We start from the raw sequence: 18281 nt of genomic DNA on the forward strand, positions 1-18281 counted from the left end.
GGTCACATCGCCATGTGACCAACATCCAAAGAGTTTACTAGTGTCACTAAACTAGTTCACATCATCATGTGATTAAGACTCAATGAGTTTTGGGGTTTGATCATGTTTTGCTTGTGAGAGAGGTTTTAGTCAACGGGTCTGCAACATTCAGATCCGTATGTACTTCGCAAATCTCTAGGTCATATTGTAAATGCTGCTTCCACGCTCCACTTGGAGCTATTCCAAATGGTTGCTCCACTATACGTATCTGGTTTGCTACTCAGAGTCATTCGGATAGGTGTTATAGCTTGCATTGATGTAACCCTTTACGCCGAACTCTTTATCACCTCCATAATCGAGAAACATGTCCTTTATTTACTCCAAGGACAATTTTGACCGATGTCCAATGATCCATTCCTGGATCATTCTTGTACCCCTTGACTGACTCATGGCAACGCACACTTCCGGTGCAGTACACAGCATAGCATACTATAGAGCCTATGTCTGAAGTATAGGGGACGACCTTCGTCCTTTCTCTCTCTTCTGCCGTGGTCGAGCTTTAACTCTTAACTTCATACCTTACAACTCAGGCAAGAACTCCTTCTTTGACTGATCTATCTTGAACACCTTCAAGATCATGTCAAGGTATGTGCTCATTTAAAAGTACCATTTAGCAGTTTTTGATCTATCCTCATAGATCTTGATGCTCAATGTTCAAGCAGCTTAATCCAGGTTTTCTATTGAAAAACACTTTTCAAATAACCCTATATGCTTACCAGAAATTCTACATCATTTCTGATCAACAATATGTCAACAACATATACTCATCAGAAATTCTATAGTGCTCCCACTCACTTCTTTGGAAATACAAGTTTCTCATAAACTTTGTATGAACCCAAAATCTTTGATTATCTCATCAAAGCGTATATCCCAACTCCGAGATGCTTACTCCAGTCCTTAGAAGGATTGCTGGAGCTTTGCATACTTGTTAGCATCCTTCAGGATTGACAAAACCTTCTGGTTGTATCACATACAACCTTTCCTCAAGAATAACGTCGAGGAAACAATGTTTTGACATCCTATCTGCAAGATTTAATAAATCATGCAATAATTGCTAATATAATCCCAACAAATTCTTAGCATCGCTACAAGTGAGAAAGTCTCATCGTAGTCAACTCCTTGAACTTGTCGGAAAACATCTTAACGACAAGTCGAGCTTTCTTAATGGTGATACTTACCATCATTATCTGTCTTTCTTTTAAAATCCATCTGTACCCAACGGCCTTACAACCATCAGGTATTTCTTCCAAAGTCATGGATCCTTTCTTGGATTTTATGGCCTCGAGCCATTCGTCGGAATCCGGGCCCACCATCGCTTCTCCATAGCTCGTAGGTTCATTGTTGTCTAGCAACATGACCTCCAAGACAGGATTACCGTACCACTCCGAAGCAGTACGCGTCCTTGTCGTCCTACGAGGTTCGGTAGTGACTTGATTCGATGTTTCATGATCACTATCATAAGCTTCTACTTCAATTGGTGTTTGTTCCACAGGAACAACTTCCTGTGCCCTGCTACACACTAGTTGAAGTGATGGTTCAATAACCTCATCAAGTCTCCACCATCCTCCCACTCAATTCTTTCAAGAGAAACTTTTCCTCGAGAAAGGACCCATTTCTAGAAACAATTACTTTTGCTTCCGGATCTGAGATAGGAGGTATACCCAACTGTTTTTGGGTGTCCTATGAAGATGCATTTTATCCGCTTTGGGTTCGAGCTTATCATCCTAAAACTTTTCACATAAGCGTCGCAGCCCCAAACTTTTAAGAAATGACAACTTAGATTTCTCCAAACCATAGTTCAAACGGTGTCGTCTCAACGGAATTACGTGGTGCCCTATTAAAGCGAGTGCGGTTGTCTCTAATGCCTAACCCATGAACGATAGTGGTAATTCGATAAGAGACATCATGGTACGCACCATATCCAATAGGGTGCAACTATGATGTTCGGACACACCATTACACTATGGTGTTCCAGGCGGTATTAATTGTGAAACAATTTCCACAATGTCTTAATTGCGTGCCAAAGCTCGTAACTCAGATACTCATCTCTATGATCATATCATAGACATTTTATCCTCTTGTCACGTGATCTTCAACTTCACTCTGAAATTACTTGAACCATTCAATAATTCAGACTTGTGTTTTATCAAGTAAATATACTCAGTATCTACTCAAATCATCTGTGAAGTAAGAACATAACGATATCCATTGCGTGCCTCATCACTCATTAGACTGCACACATCAAAATGTATTACTTCCAACAAGTTGCTTTCTTGTTCCATTTTACTGAAAACGAGGCTTTCAGTCATCTTGCCCATGTGGTATGATTTGCATGTCTCAAGTGATTCAAAATCAAGTGAGTCCAAACAGTCCATTTGCATGGAGTTTCTTCATGCATATACACCAATAGACATGGTTCACATGTCTCAAACATTTCAAAAACGAGTGAGTCCAAAGATCCATCAACATGGAGCTTCTTCATGCGTTTTATACCAATATGACTTACATGGCAGTGCACCAAGTAAGTGGTACTATCATTACTATCTTATATCTTTTGGCATGAAAATGTGTATCACTACGATCGAGATTCAATAAACCATTCATTTTTGGTGCGACACCATTGAAGGTATTATTCAAATAAATAGAGTAACCATTATTCTCCTTAAATGAATAACCGTATTGCGATAGACATAATCCAATCATGTCTATGCTCAACGCAAACACCAAATAACAGTTATTTAGGTTTAACACCAATCTCGATGGTAGACGGAGCAGGCGATGCTTGATCACATCGACCTTGGAAACACTTCCAACACACATCGTCATCTCACCTTTAACTAGTCTCCGTTTATTCCATAGCTCTTATTTCCAGTTACTAACACTTAGCAACTGAACCGGCATCTAATACCCTGGTGCTACTAGGAGTACTAGTAAAGTACACATTAACATAATGTATATCCAATATACTTCTATCGACCTTGCTAGCCTTCTCATCTACCAAGTATCTAGGGTAATTCTGCTCCAGTGTCCGTTCCCTCATTACAGAAGCACTTAGTCTCGGGTTTGGGTTCAACCCTGGGTTTCTTCACTAGAGCAGCAACTGATTTGCTATTTCATGAAGTACCCCTTCTTGCCCTTGCCCTTCTTGAAACTAGTGGTTTCACCAACCATCAATAATTGATGCTCCTTCTTGATTTCTACTTTCGCGGTGTCAAATATCGCGAATATCTCAAGGATCATCATATCTATCCCTGATATGTTATAGTTCATCACGAAGCTCTAGCAGCTTGGTGGCAATGACTTTGGAGAAACATCACTATCTCATCTGGAAGATCAACTCCCACTGGATTCAAGTGATTGTTGTACTCAGACAATGTGAGTATAATCTCAACGATTGAGATCTTCTCCCTTAGTTTGCAGGCTAAGAAAATCGTCGGAGGTCTTATACCTCTTGACGTGGGCACAAGCCTGAAATCCCAATTTCAGCCCTCGAAACATCTCATATGTTCCGCAATGTTTCGAAATCGTCTTTGGTGCCTCAACTCTAAACCGTTCAACATTACCGAACTATCATGTAGTCATCAAAACGTGTATGTCAGATGTTCGCAACATCCACAGACCACGTTCGAGGTCCAGCACACCGAGCGGTGCATTAAGGACATAAGCCTTCTACTGTCCGCATAATTGCTACTGTCAACTTTCAACTATATTTTCTCTAGGAACATATCTAAAACAGTAGAACTAAAGCGCGAGCTATGACATAATTTGCAAAGGGCTTTTGACTATGTTCAGGATAATTAAGTTCATCTAATGAACTCCCACTCAGATAGACATCCCTCTAGTCATCTAAGTGATTATATGATCCGAGTCAACTAGGCCGAGTCCGATCATCACGTGAGATGGACTAGTCATCATCGGTGAACATCTTCATGTTGATCGTATCTACCATACGACTCATGCTCGACCTTTCGGTCTCTTGTGTTCCGAGGCCATGTCTGTACATGCTAGGCTCGTCAAGTTAACCTAAGCGTTTCGCGTGTGTAAATCTGGCTTACACCCGTTGTATGTGAACGTTAGAATCTATCACACCCGATCATCATGTGCTGCTTCGAAACGACGAACTTTCGCAACAGTGCACAATTAGGGGGAACAATTTCTTGAAATTTTAATGAGGGATCATCTTATTTACTACCATCGTTCTAAGCAAATAAAATGTATAAACATGATAAACATCACATGCAATCAAATAGTGACATGATATGGCCAATATCATTTTTGCTCCTTTTGATCTCCATCTTCGGGGCTCCATGATCATCATCATCACCGGCATGACATCATGATCTCCATCATCATGATCTCCATCATCGTGTCTCCATGAAGTTGTCTCGCCAACTTATTACTTCTACTACTATGGCTACCGGTTAGTAATAAAGTAAAGTAATTACATGGCGTTTGTTCAATGACACGCATGTCATACAATAAATTAAGACAACTCCTATGGCTCCTGCCGGTTGTCATACTCATCCACATGCAAGTCATGATTCCTATTACAAGAACATGATCAATCTCATACATCACATATCATTCATCACATTCTTTTGACCATATCACATCACATAGCATACCCTGCAAAAACAAGTTAGACGTCCTCTAATTGTTGTTTGCATGTTTTACGTGGCTGCTATGGGTTTCTAGCAAGAACGTTTCTTACCTACGCAAAACCACAACGTGATATGCCAATTGCTATTTACCCTTCATAAGGACCCTTTTCATCGAATCCGTTCCGACTAAAGTGGGAGAGACTGGCACCCGCTAGCCACCTTATGCACCAAGTGCATGTCAGTCGATGGAACCTGTCTCACGTAAGTGTACGTGTAAGGTCGGTCCGGGCCGCTTCATCCCACAACACCGTCGAAACAAGATTGGACTAGTAACGGTAAGCATACTGAACAAAATCAACGCCCACAACTACTTTGTGTTCTACTCATGCAAAGAATCTACGCAATAGACCTAGCTCATGATGCCACTATAGGGGAACGTAGCAGAAATTCAAAATTTTCCTACGAGTCACCAAGATCTATCTATGGAGAAACTAGCAACGAGAAATAGGAGAGTGCATCTACATACCCTTGTAGATCGCTAAGCGGAAGCGTTCAAGAGAACGAGGTTGAAGGAGTCGTACTCGTCGTGATCCAAATCACCGGAGATCCTAGTGCCAAATGGACGACACCTCCGCGTTCAACACACGTACAACCCGATGACGTCTCCCATGCCTTGATCCAGCAAGGAGAGAGGGAGAGGTTGGGGAAGACTCCGTCCAGCAGCAGCACACGGTGTGGTGGTGGTGGTGGAGGAGCGTGGCAATCCTGCAGGGCTTCGCCAAGCACCGCGGGAGAGGAGGAGAAAGAGAGGTAGGGTTGCGCCAACAGGAGAAGAACTTCGTGTGTTGGGCTGCCCCTTTGCCTCCACTATATATAGGGGGAGAGGGAGGGCTGCGCCCCCACCTAGGGTTCCCTCCCTAGGGGTGGCGGCAGCCCCCATCCCCATCTAGGGTGCGGCCAAGGGGGGGGGAGGGGGAAACTTGCCCCCCAAGAAAGCTGGAAGCACCCCCTCCCCAAACCCTAGGCGTCTTGGGCCCTTGTGGGGGGGGGGGCGCACCAGCCCACCTGGGGCTGGTCCCCTCCCACACTTGGCCCATGCTGCCCTCTAGGGCCAGTGGCCCCACTTGGTGGACCCCCGGGACCCTCCCGGTGGTCCCGGTACATTACCGATAACACCCGAAACTTTTCCGGTGACCAAAACAGGACTTCCCATATATAAATCTTTACCTCCAGACCATTCCGGAACTCCTCGTGACGTCCGGGATCTCATCCGAGACTCCGAACAACATTCGGTAACCACGTATATCTATTCCCTATAACCCTAGCGTCATCGAACCTTTAGTGTGTAGACCCTACGGGTTCAGGAACCATGCAGACATGACCGAGGTGTTCTCCGGTCAATAACCAACAACGGGATCTGGATACCCATGTTGGTTCCCACATGTTCCACGATGATCTCATCGGATAAACCACGATGTCGAGGATTCAATCAATCCCGTATACAATTCCCTTTGCCTAGCAGTATTGTACTTGCCCGAGATTCGATCGTCGGTATCCCGATACCTTGTTCAATCTCGTTACCGGCAAGTCTCTTTACTCATTCTATAACACATCATCCCGTGATCAACCCCTTGGTCACATTGTGCACATTATGATGATGTCCTACCGAGTGGGCCCAGAGATACCGCTCCGTCAACCGGAGTGACAAATCCCAGTCTCAATTCATGCCAACCCAACAGACACTTTTGGAGATACCTGTAGTGCACCTTTATAGCCACCCAGTTACGGTGTGACGTTTGGTGCACCCAAAGCATTCCTACGGTATCCGGGAGTTGCACAATCTCATGGTCTAAGGAAATGATACTTGACATTAGGAAAGCTTTAGCATACGAACTACGATCTTTGTGCTAGGCTTAGGATTGGGTCTTGTCCATCACATCATTCTCCTAATGATGTGATCCCGTTATCAACGACATCCAATGTCCACAGGAAACCATAACCATCTATTGATCAACGAGCTAGTCAATTAGAGGCTTACTAGGGACATGGTGTTGTCTATGTACCCACACATGTATCTGAGTTTCCTATCAATACAATTATAGCATGGATAATAAACAATTATCATGAACAAGGAAATATAATAATAATAACAAATTTATTATTGCCTCTAGGGCATATTTCCAACAAATCGATCATGGAGGGCTTCTACATCAACACCATTGCCTCTCCGATGAAGCGTGAGTAGTTTACCACAGACCTTCGGGTCCATATTTATTAGCTAGATGGCTTCTTCTCTCTCTTTGATTCTCAATACAAAGTTCTCCTCGATGTTCTTGGAGATCTATCCAATGTAATACTCTTTTGCGGTGTGTTTGTCGAGATCCGATGAATTGTGGGTTTATGAACAAGATTATCTATGAATATTATTTTGTTCTTCTCTGAATTCTTATATGCATGATTTGATATCTTGCAAGTCTCTTCGAATTATCGGTTAAGTTTGGCCTACTAGATTGATCTTTCTTGCAATGGGAGAAGTGCTTAGCTTTGGGTTCAATATTGTGGTGTCCTTTCCTAGTGACAGTAGGGGCGGCAAGGCACGTATTGTACTGGTGCCATCGAGGATAAAAAGATGGGGTTTATATCATATTGCTTGAGTTTATCCCTCTACATCATGTCATCTTGCTTAATGGGTTACTCCGTTCTTATGAACTTAATACTCTAGATGCATGCTAGATAGCGGTCGATGTGTGGAGTCATAGTAGTACATGTCGAATCGTTTCAGTCTACTTGACACAGACGTGATGCCTATATTCATGATCATTGCCTTAGATATCTTCATATTTTCTATCAATTGCTCGGCAGTAATTTGTTCACCCACCGTAATACATGCTATCTCGAGAGAAGCCACTAGTGAAACCTATGGCCCCCGGGTCTCTTTCTTATTATATTACATCTCTTTTATTTACATTGCATCTCGTTTACTATTTTGCAATCTTTACTTTCCAATCTATACAACAAAAATACCAAAAATATTTACTGTACTACCTTTATTAGATCTCACTTTTGCAAGTGATCGTGAAGGGATTGACAACCCCTTTATCGCGTTGGTTGCAAGGTTCTTGATTGTTTGTGCAGGTACTAGGTGACTTGTGTGTTGTCTCCTACTAGATTGATACCTTGGTTCTCAAAACTGAGGGAAATACTTATGCTACTTTGTTGCATCACCCTTTCCTCTTCAAGGAAAAAACCAACGCAAACTCAAGAGGTAGCAAACGTTCATGCCCACCCTTTTACTAGGATCAAGCAAATAATCAATAATGGGTTTCCTCCCGTCTTGATTTTCTCCTGCATTAAAGTCTTCATTAGTGGCCGAAACGGTGGGCTCCGGTTCAGCCTCCCCTATGTTGGCAAGACTAGAAATCGGCCTTTGTGAAATATGAAACATGCCATGATCAACATGATAGCCGGATGCTTGTTGTGCCAACTCATTTGCTCTTCAATTTTCATGTCTAGATATATGAGAAATGCTAAAATAATCCAAAGTAGAAATTATATCTAGACATTTATCAAGATAAACATTAAGTGATTCATCAAAACATTGAAAGACTTTGAATATCTGTTACACTACTACTAATTATTCACCAAAAGCCTCAATATGTGTAGCACCTATGGCAAGCAACATCTCTAAGACGAATACAACACTTCATATTTTGCTTGATTATTTGTGCAAAAATACTCCAAGCGGCATGAGGCTTCAAAAACATCAACATGAGGAGATATATAAACAATACCAACACCTTGGCCATTGCTACAAACTGAACCATCAAAATATAATCTCCATGGTACTAACGAGACAAGATTTATATTAATATCATGCTTGTCAACAATACGATGCTCAACAATAAAATTAGCAATGATTTGCCTTTCATGAATTTTAGAGATTCATAAGCCAAATCATATTTAATTAAAGCATAAGCCCACTTGACAATTCTACCACTAAGAATTGGCCTATTCAACATGTATTTGATGACATTGGTTTCACAAGCTATAATGCAAGTACTAGGCACTAGATAATGTCTCAATTTTGTGCAAGCATAATATAAGCATAAGCATAATTTCTCAATAGATGTATACCTTTGTCTCGGCGTCCAATAAGTGTCAGTTCAAATAAGTAATATCATGCTCCTTTCCTTGGGTCTCTTGGGTAAAAACAACACCAATAACACCTTCCTCCGCTACAATATAAAGCCTAAAGGGCTTTCTATGTTTGGGAGCTTCCAACAACGGAGGAGTGCATACATAATTTTTTATCATATCAAACGCTTCTTGCTGTTTTGCTCCCCAAGTAAAATTTGTATCGTTCTTTAACCAAAGGATGGGAGTGAATGCATCAACCTTCCCTGAAAAGTTGGCTATGAATCTCCTCAAATAATTGACTTTGCCAAGGAATTTTTGCATATCTCTCAAGTCCTATCTGCCACTAATACGAGCCTACATACACCAAGCATTTGCTTTTATCTAGAAATGAGAAATAATACTACGTTGCGGGAATAAAGAGGGTAACTTTGCAAGATAATGAAGATCATAAACATAAAATATGTACTGCATAACTAAAGATAGAATATATTAGAATATAATACATGTAACGAATGTGGAATAATTGTGGTATGGTGTGCAGAATTGTCCCTAGGAAATAGCTAAGTTACTAGATCGATGGCAAGTTTTCTGGGAGAGGCCTCTGCTAGCATGCCATCGCTTACTTGGAATTCTATGCAATTATGATTGGAACCATTAGCAAGCATCCGCAACTACTAACAATGTTCATTAATGTAAAACCCAACCATAACATTAAGATGAATCGACCCCCCCTTCAATCCCGTATGTATCAATTTCTATGATAGGGAAAAATTTCTGTCGCTCTCGCCCCCAAATGCATAGTCCTAGCTAACCCTATGGTGTGATCCATGCACGCGCTCATATGATGGGCACCAAAGGACAATAACATAACCACAATCAATTTAAACTAATCATAGTAATTCACCAATTAACTCATAGGACAACAAAAATTCACTCAAACACAATAGCGATGACACAAATCATTGGATAATAATTCATAGCACCAAAACACCATGTTCTAGTAGGGGATTACAACGGGTTGCAGGAGAGTGGGCCGCTGAAACGAGATGAGAAAGGTGATTAAGACGATCATCACCACGGTGATGGTTAACCCGGTGGCACTCCGACGCCACCAGGAGAGAATGGAAGAGGGGCTCCCCTCCGACTTGCTCCTCCATGGCCTTCCCCTAGATGGGGAGAGGTTCTCGCCTCTCTTCCTTGGCCTTCATGGCTCCCGGAGGGGCGAGAGCCCCTCCGTGATTGGATCTCTCTCTCTCTCTCTCTCTCTCTCTCTCTCTCCCCTGTGTGTGTGTGTTTTCTTCTCTGTTTCGCTCCCGCTTTTAGGCCTTCACCGTTTTTTATAGTCAATGATCCATAACTCCGATTGGGTTGAAACTTTGAGGGGAATTCCCACCGGAAATTAGCTTTCTTGCCATGAAAGAAGGGCTCCAACCGACTTAAGGGCTTCTCACATGGACACATGGTGCGGACAGGGCGGGTCGCGCCACTTGTCCATGTGGGGCCCTCGGGCACTATTATGCGTTAATTCTTTTGCCCAAAAGTCACATATATTTCATAAAAGATCATATTGAATCACCGGGTTGTTTTGACCTTCCTACATATTACTTTTATGTAAAACAAAAAAAACATGAACTGGCATTGGGCACTAAATCAGTAAGTCCGTCCATAAAAGTATTATAAAAGTGCACCAAAACCATATATAATTGATGTAAATATAGCATGAATACTTTATAAATTATAGATTAACGTTGGAGATGTATCAACGGGTAGAAGAATGTCATTTTAATGCGAATAGAAAGTGTGTGCAGCAAGCGTGCAACATGCTCGGCCGACGTGCCGCTTCAATGCGGCTCTAGTGAGTGGTCATGTCTGCTCTGGGCCGGCATGTATGTGGTGCCGATGCTCTGGCGGGAAAGGGCGTGGATGAGAGATATCGATTTTGGATGGGCCAGAGTTGTCAAAGGCATGCGTAGCAGTGGTCCGGATCCTACAAAGTCCTCCTCCCCTTCTTGGTTTGCTTCCGGTCTATGAAAAAAGGACGTCAGGAGCGATTTGCGGATGGATACAGCCCCACGTTGGATCGCAAAACATATCCAAACCCCTCGGTTCAAATAGATGTGAACGGTTTGAGGGTTCGTGTTGAAGATGGCACCAACCACCAGTTGGTGGAGAGGGATGGCCGCCAAGACCGACTTGCATTGACCAGAGTCAATCGGCCTGTCTTGGCCATCATGGCCGCCTTCCAAGTGGGAAGCCAGTCCATGATCGGATCGATGAGCACCTGAAGGGCACTCTGATTACTGAATCAAAAGTAAGAAAATATAAAGCATCACTTTTCTTGTTTCAAACTAGGGAGTCTGCCATGATCAGTGTGCTAGCTAACACGCTATTTGGATTGGAGCAGTCACGCGTACCAAACTAAGGGCCAGTTCTTTTCGGCGATTCTCCCAGAATCGCCCCCCTCCCCAGCTTCTCCCAGAATCGCCACTCCATATTTTTTTACAATCCTATTTAGTTAAGGTTTAATTAGCTAGGATTGTAAAAAACATATGGAGTGATGATTCTGGAAGAAGCTAGGGAGGGGGGTGATTCTGGTAGAATCGCCCAAAAGAACTGGCCCTAAGCTAGACGACGGGACATCTGGGCCAGTTTTTAGGGTTGGGCCGTGCAGCCGTGAGTGCGCGTGGGCAGAAAACCACGTCGAGCCAGTCCAATCCATTCATGCGCGCGCCTGATCGTGTAGCGCACGATAGCTTTCAGCTATTTTCAGAGTTCAGATTCCACCATCACTAGCTTCTTCTCTCATCATGACTTGCAGGCTTGCAGCCATCAGTTTATACTTAGTCGACATCTCAGGGTTATTGCCAGTTCGCAATGATCTAGGACTGAAATAATCATGCCAAATATAGGGGTTAAGGCAGCAATTTTTTAAGAACAAGGGCAACTGGTTAAATATCAGGATCACTGGGTTCTTCTCCACTCATCTCGGTCGGACTCTTGGTGTTAGAGAGGGACAGCAGAAGCCCTTCTCCTTTCCCTAAGGAAAATTCTTCAATAACTAGTGAGCATTGGCGCAAAGGGCGCGTCAGGGCGAGTGCTATTTTCGCTATAGCACCGGCCCAACAAAGCTGCGAAGGTAGAAATGTGTCAAGTGCAGGACCACACAGGTGTGATGTTCATTAAGTTATATACGAAAAATGCGATGTTCATGAGACTAGTATCATCAAACCCTAAAAAAAATAAAAAAATAATGAGACTACTAGCATCAACCCCTAAAAAAAGAGACTAGTATCATCAAAGCGAGTGCTTTCTAGCAAAGATGTAACTCTTATGCCTAGTGAATAAACTTGTCATGATCGCTTTCCATAAAAAAAAACTGAGTGCAATCTAGTGAATAAATGTTTTTAATACAATCTAGTGAAGATTTTCATATGCCCTATGTTAAGGTTACCACTTCACTACGTCAATGGATGCTTTGGTGTGCAGTATAGAAGTACGGCAATTTTTATTGACGGGTTTAGATTAACCCCTACCACCACACGAAATCTTGTAAGAGCGAGATACATGCCGAAATAGTGTGTCCCGACTCACCATGCTTTGGATGGTTTTAGGTTCTCATTTTTAAGTTTGCCTCATGAATCTCTTTCAAACGTTTTAGGTTGGTCCAAATTATGCAGCCTTGGTTTTTTAAAGTTTTTCTTTTCATCTAAGACACACAGAAACATCATGCTGCCAAGGATGAAGCAAAAAATGACATCAATTATTTCTGATGCAACTTGTAATATAATAGGAGTTTCATCATGTTAATTTTGATTTCTTGGGTTTGTTGCACTATCCTTACATATTCAATAGGGGAGGGGAGTGTCTAGGGTGCAGGTGACACTCAAAAGCTCCGATCCTCCTTTTTTTAGGAATTTCAAGCCTCCTTTTGTGCCCACAATTGAAGTGCAATTGCAATAATAAGGAGTACAAAACTGCGGGTGGACAAAAGAAGTGCAATTGCAGAAAAAAATAAATAAGATCATGTTAACAAAAAACAAAACAGTGAAAGCATAGGACTGCCAAAAAATAAAATTGCACGACTAAATGTGTAACTGCAAAAAAATACAGGTGAAATAAATGGAGAAATATATAAATAGAAAAACACATACAAAAAATAGTTATTCCGCATCAATAAGTTCTATCATGCTATGGCTATATCGTCCATGATCTCCATTCCAGTTTGAATTTCTTTTTCTAGAAAGCCCACGCCAGATTTGTAGGAAGTGGTCGCCGTAAACGAAAACGGAATCCCTATTTGACGCATTTTAGGTCAAACTGTCGAGCAATCACACAGACAGGGCTACTGAGCCAGCAATTGGGCCAGCCCATCTATAGTACGTGCAAGGTTTAGCTCTTGGGAATCTTCTAAGGGTTCCCAGCCGTTTTTATCGGTTTTGGGAACCTTGTAGAAGGTTCCTGTACCCGTTTATTCTATTTTACTTTTTGTATTACTTTTTTTGTCTTTGATTTTTCTCTTTTCTTGTTGCTGTTTCTTTTTCTTTTTAGTTTTCATTTTATTTTTGTTTTCTTTCCTGTTTCTTTTGTTTGAAATTTTCAAATATTTGTTCTAAATTTTCAAAAATGTTGCCGAGTTCAAAAAATTAAAAAATGTTTCTGCTTCAATAATTGTTCAGGAATTTCAAAAAACAATCATGCTTTCAAAATTTGTTCACAATATAAAAAATGTTCATGTTTCAAAAATTGTTCTCATTGTCCAAATTAATTCATGATTTAAAAAATTGGTCGTGTTTAATTTGTTCACAATTTCAAAAAATATTCGTGTTTAAATAATGTTCAGGGATTTCAGTTCAAAATTTTGCACGATTTCATCAGAATGTTTGTATTTTCAAAAAATGTTCAGGAATTTTAAAAAATGTTCTTGTTTTCAAATTGTTCACAATAAAAAAAATGTTCATGTTTCAGAAAATGTTTAGGAATTTCAAAAATGGTAGCGCTTTCAATATTTTGTTCGTCATTTCAAATAATGTTCCATGTTGCAAAAAAATCGAAACTTTCCAAAAAAGGTTGAATTTAAAAGCAATATTTGTTCTTCTTTTTACAAACATTGTTCAGATATTTTGTAAACTTGATGATATTGTTAATTTCGTTCCTGTAATTCGAAAACTATTTTAGAATTTCTTTTTTTGTTCAGATTTTCCAATAAAATTTAGTATTTTTCAAAATGTGTTCGAAACAACTGAATAATCTCTACGCTACAGTAATCATGACGCTAGTGTGAATATGGCATTATCTTTAAAATGATTCACGGTATGATCCGTCACCATCAGCCATATGGTTTAGTGGCTTGCAGCACGTGTTTGTTATTTCTACGTGAGTTGGATCCCAGCAGCAGCCACACTTCTTTTTCGTGATTTTTCTCTGCTATATATGGGCCGGCCCAGTAGGGGGCGCTCCTGTGCATGAGGCCAACTGTTTGCTGCAATTAGAGCCGTATAGGAGCTCCCCACGGAAGCGGCTATGTTTCGCCCGCAACGAGACACAAGCTCGTCTCACCTCTGCCTTCTATTAATGGGACGACCCAAGTAGTTTCACCGTTAATTCATTTTTCTTGTCTGTTTTTTATTTTCTTTTTTCTTTGTTCATACTTTATAATGTTGATAGCATTTAAAAAATGTCAGTCATATTTAAAAACTGCTCATGTGTTTGGAACAAAATGTATGTAATATTTTAGAAAATGTTTATACTACAACAACAACAACAACAACAACAACAAGGAGAAGAAAAAGAAGAAGAAGATGAAAAACAAAACAAAGCCTTTGTTCCCAAACAAATTGGCGTAGGCTAGAGGTGAAACTCACAAGATCTCCTGACCAACTCATGGTTCTGGCACATGGATAGGAAGCTTCCACGCATCCCTGTCCATGACTAGTTCTTTGGTGATACACCAGTCCTTCAGATCTTTCTTTACAGACTTCTCCCATGTCAAATTTGGTCTATCCTGACCTCGCATGACATTATCAACACGCTTTAGGCGTGCACTATGCGTTGGAGCTTCTCGAGGCCTACGCTGAATATGCCCAAACCATCCCAGACAATGTTGGATAAACTTCTCTTCAATCGGCGCTACCCCAACTCTATCTCGTATATCATCATTCCGAACTCGGTCTTTCCTCATATGACCACACATCCATATAGAAATTTTGTATATAATGTAAAAAATATGCTTCATACCATTTAAGAAACTGTACGGTGCATATTTAAAAATATACACACAATTCAAAAAATATGTTCATGATATTTTTGAAAAATTGATTATATAATATCATTAAAACATAGTTTAAAAAAGTTTCATACAGTATCATTAATTTTTTTGATTCCAAGTGTATTTGAAGATGTTAACACATATTAATTTTTTTTGAAAACATGTATATCAGTAGATTTTAATCATGTATTTAAACACTATTAAAGGTATATAAAATAACATTTTAGATGTATATGAAAAATATATAAAACAAAAGTAGACGTCAAAACATATATTTGAAAAATGTTAAATGTGTATAAAAATGTTTTAGATGTAAACAAAAAATGTATAATTTGTATGTAGAAAGTATACATCAAAACATATATTTGAAAAATGTAATCACGTATTAAAAAAATTAATGTGTATAATAAATGTTCCTAATGTACATGACAAATGTGCAATAGGTAGGGAAAAGTAGACATGTGTTAAAAAATATTTAAAAAATAAAAAATAATGACTTATAGCCAAATTATGTAGGCTTGGCTTTTTGAAGTTTTTCTTTCCACCTAAGGCACAGAGAAACATCTTGCTGCCAAGGATGAAGCTAAAATTGACTTCAAAATTTTCTGATGTAACTTATAAATTTGGTAGGAGTTCTGTTGTTTGCGTTAATTTCAATTTCTTTGGTATGTTGCACTATCTTTACATATTCAACAGTGGAGGGGAGTGTCTAGGGTGCAGGTGACATTCAAAAGCTTCAATTCTCCTTTTGTGCCCCACCATGAAGTGCAATCGCATGAATAAGGAGCACAAAAAAATGGTTGCGCAAAAGAAGTGCAATGCAAGAAAAATAGATAAGAAAAGATAAAAAATAAAAGTGGAAGCGTGGAATTGGCAAAAATTGCAATTACACAACTCAATGTGTAACTGAAAAAACGTACAATTAAAATAAATGCAGGAAAAAAGAAAAATACAAATAAAAATACAAGTTTTAAGCTAGTAATTCTGCATCAATAAAGATGTACTTCACCCCTTCCGGTTTAGAGGGCTCAAATCTGAAATCTCATCAACTAAGGTAGATGATGAGTGGATGGCATGAGTTTTGTGGATACAAAACTGCCCAATGAAAATTTTCAACCAACTCTCAAAGCAATAAGTGCATCACCCTCTCTCTAATTGGACTTGCATGATGCATGCATGACCACTAATTCTCCCTTCCTCATCTCTATGAATTAAATACAGCGTGAGACTCAAAGCACTTTAATTCAACTGGAATCAAAGTGAACCTAATATAATGGAAATCTAATTTTTTTTAGATGAGCCATTAAACCGGAAAGGAGAGAGTATCCTAGTATGTAACATGGCAAGCGAGTATATCGTCCATGATATCCATTGCAATTTGTATTTATTTTCCAAGAAAGCCCACGTCAAACATGTAAGATTTGGTGGCAAGCCTAGAATGCAGGCCATATTACCCATTGCATCTCCTGGAGAAAAATATAAAAGTGGGAACCTCCTATACGCCGCTCATAGCGGTGGTCAAGAGACCACCATGGAACAGTTGTGGGCTTGCCATAGTGCAGACAATTATCATTTTAATTAAACAAATCCTCGGAAAATATGTTTATTAACTTCTTAAAATGTTGTTAAATATTCTGTTAAATAATATAGGAAAATTATATATGAAAATTTTAAAAATCATCTAGCTCAAAATAAATAATTGTATGTTCGAATAAATGTGCATTAGAACCTCATATTCTAATACGCATACACGCATATATAAAGTTCATACATTTGAGAAAAAATATATTTGTGTGTGGTAGAATATATAGAATTTATTAACAAAGTTTTATACCCCCCCCACACACACACAAACAAATTGAAAAGCAAGGAAATAAAGAAGTAAAAAATCATATAACATAAAAGGACACGGCTAGGGAGCGACCGGTTGCTCCCTAGCATCCCGTGGCAGCCAGTCATAAAAGGCTTTGGTCCCCCCTGACAAAAAGGGAAACTTGCCGGCCCACGCCACAACCCGCTCTCCCCACCTGGTCCGCGCCTCCCCTCACGTGCTTCCTCTCTCTCCCAAAACCACCCCCTTCTCCTGACCATACCAAACCCCTTCCCCCCGTGTACCCATCTTCTTCTCCATCAAGTTAGGGTTTTCCCTTCCCAAGATCCAGAAAGCTTTCTTCTCCCTACAATGGTGGCATAAGGGCTTGTGAGCAGATCCAAATTGACGGACAAAACTCAGAACAGAAGCAAAAAACAATCACAGGAGGCCAGGTTGCTCAACTCTTCCATCTAAAAAACTGTAGAAAACTCTTCCCTGAATTCTTTTGACTCTTTTCTTCACTTTCTTTCTAGTTTATACACAAATGCTATGCTGCATCTCCCTTTCTCATGTGGGTTACTGAAAAAGCATCTGATGTGGTTATTTCTTAAGCAAAAAATCCTGCCCAAAATCCTATGGTTTTAAGCAAAAATTGCTGCAATTTTTAACCAACAAAAAAGCATGGTTATTTAGTGCGAAAAAAGTTGTGGTTCATATCAGTAACCATATGATCTGGGCAACACACCAATACTAATAACAGTATTGTAAGCAATTGGTTTACTAGTTTTAGGCAACTATTATGGCTGTGTTAGCAATTGGGGTTTTGGGAATCAAAGTAAATCAGGCAAGTGATGAGTGCCATGTTGACTTCACACAACCAATGCAACTATAACTTAGCAACCCGAGTAACTGCGGGTGCCGGTGAATGAAATAAAAAACCTACTATTATAAGCAATTTCCCTGCTTGTTTTAGGCAAGTAGTGTGTTGGTTTGAAGCAAAGCTGGTAAAAATTGGTGCCAAATTGTCACGCCCAATATGTGACCCTATCCTAAAGAAACTCGAAGGTCCCACCAAGGATAGAAGTGCATATTGGAGACGCTTTTGCAAGGTGGATATCATTACATCGTACCATTACATAATAGTGGGGAATACATACAAGAGGCATACAATGCCACACGAATACAACAGCATCATACACAAGAACATCATCCGACTACGGATGAAACACAAACAGAAACTCAAACGACATCCACCCTGCTAGCCCAGGCTACCGACCTGGAACCTATCCCCCGATCGAAGAAGAAGCAGAAGAAGAACTCCAAAACAAGCAAACATCACTCTCGCGTCATGATCATCGCAATACCTGTACCTGCAACTATTGTTGTAGTAATATGTGAGCCACGAGGACTCAACAACCCATAACCA

The sequence above is a fragment of the Triticum aestivum genome, chromosome 7B (assembly GCF_018294505.1).
Source record: "Triticum aestivum cultivar Chinese Spring chromosome 7B, IWGSC CS RefSeq v2.1, whole genome shotgun sequence".
In the NCBI taxonomy this organism is placed as follows: domain Eukaryota; kingdom Viridiplantae; phylum Streptophyta; class Magnoliopsida; order Poales; family Poaceae; genus Triticum; species Triticum aestivum.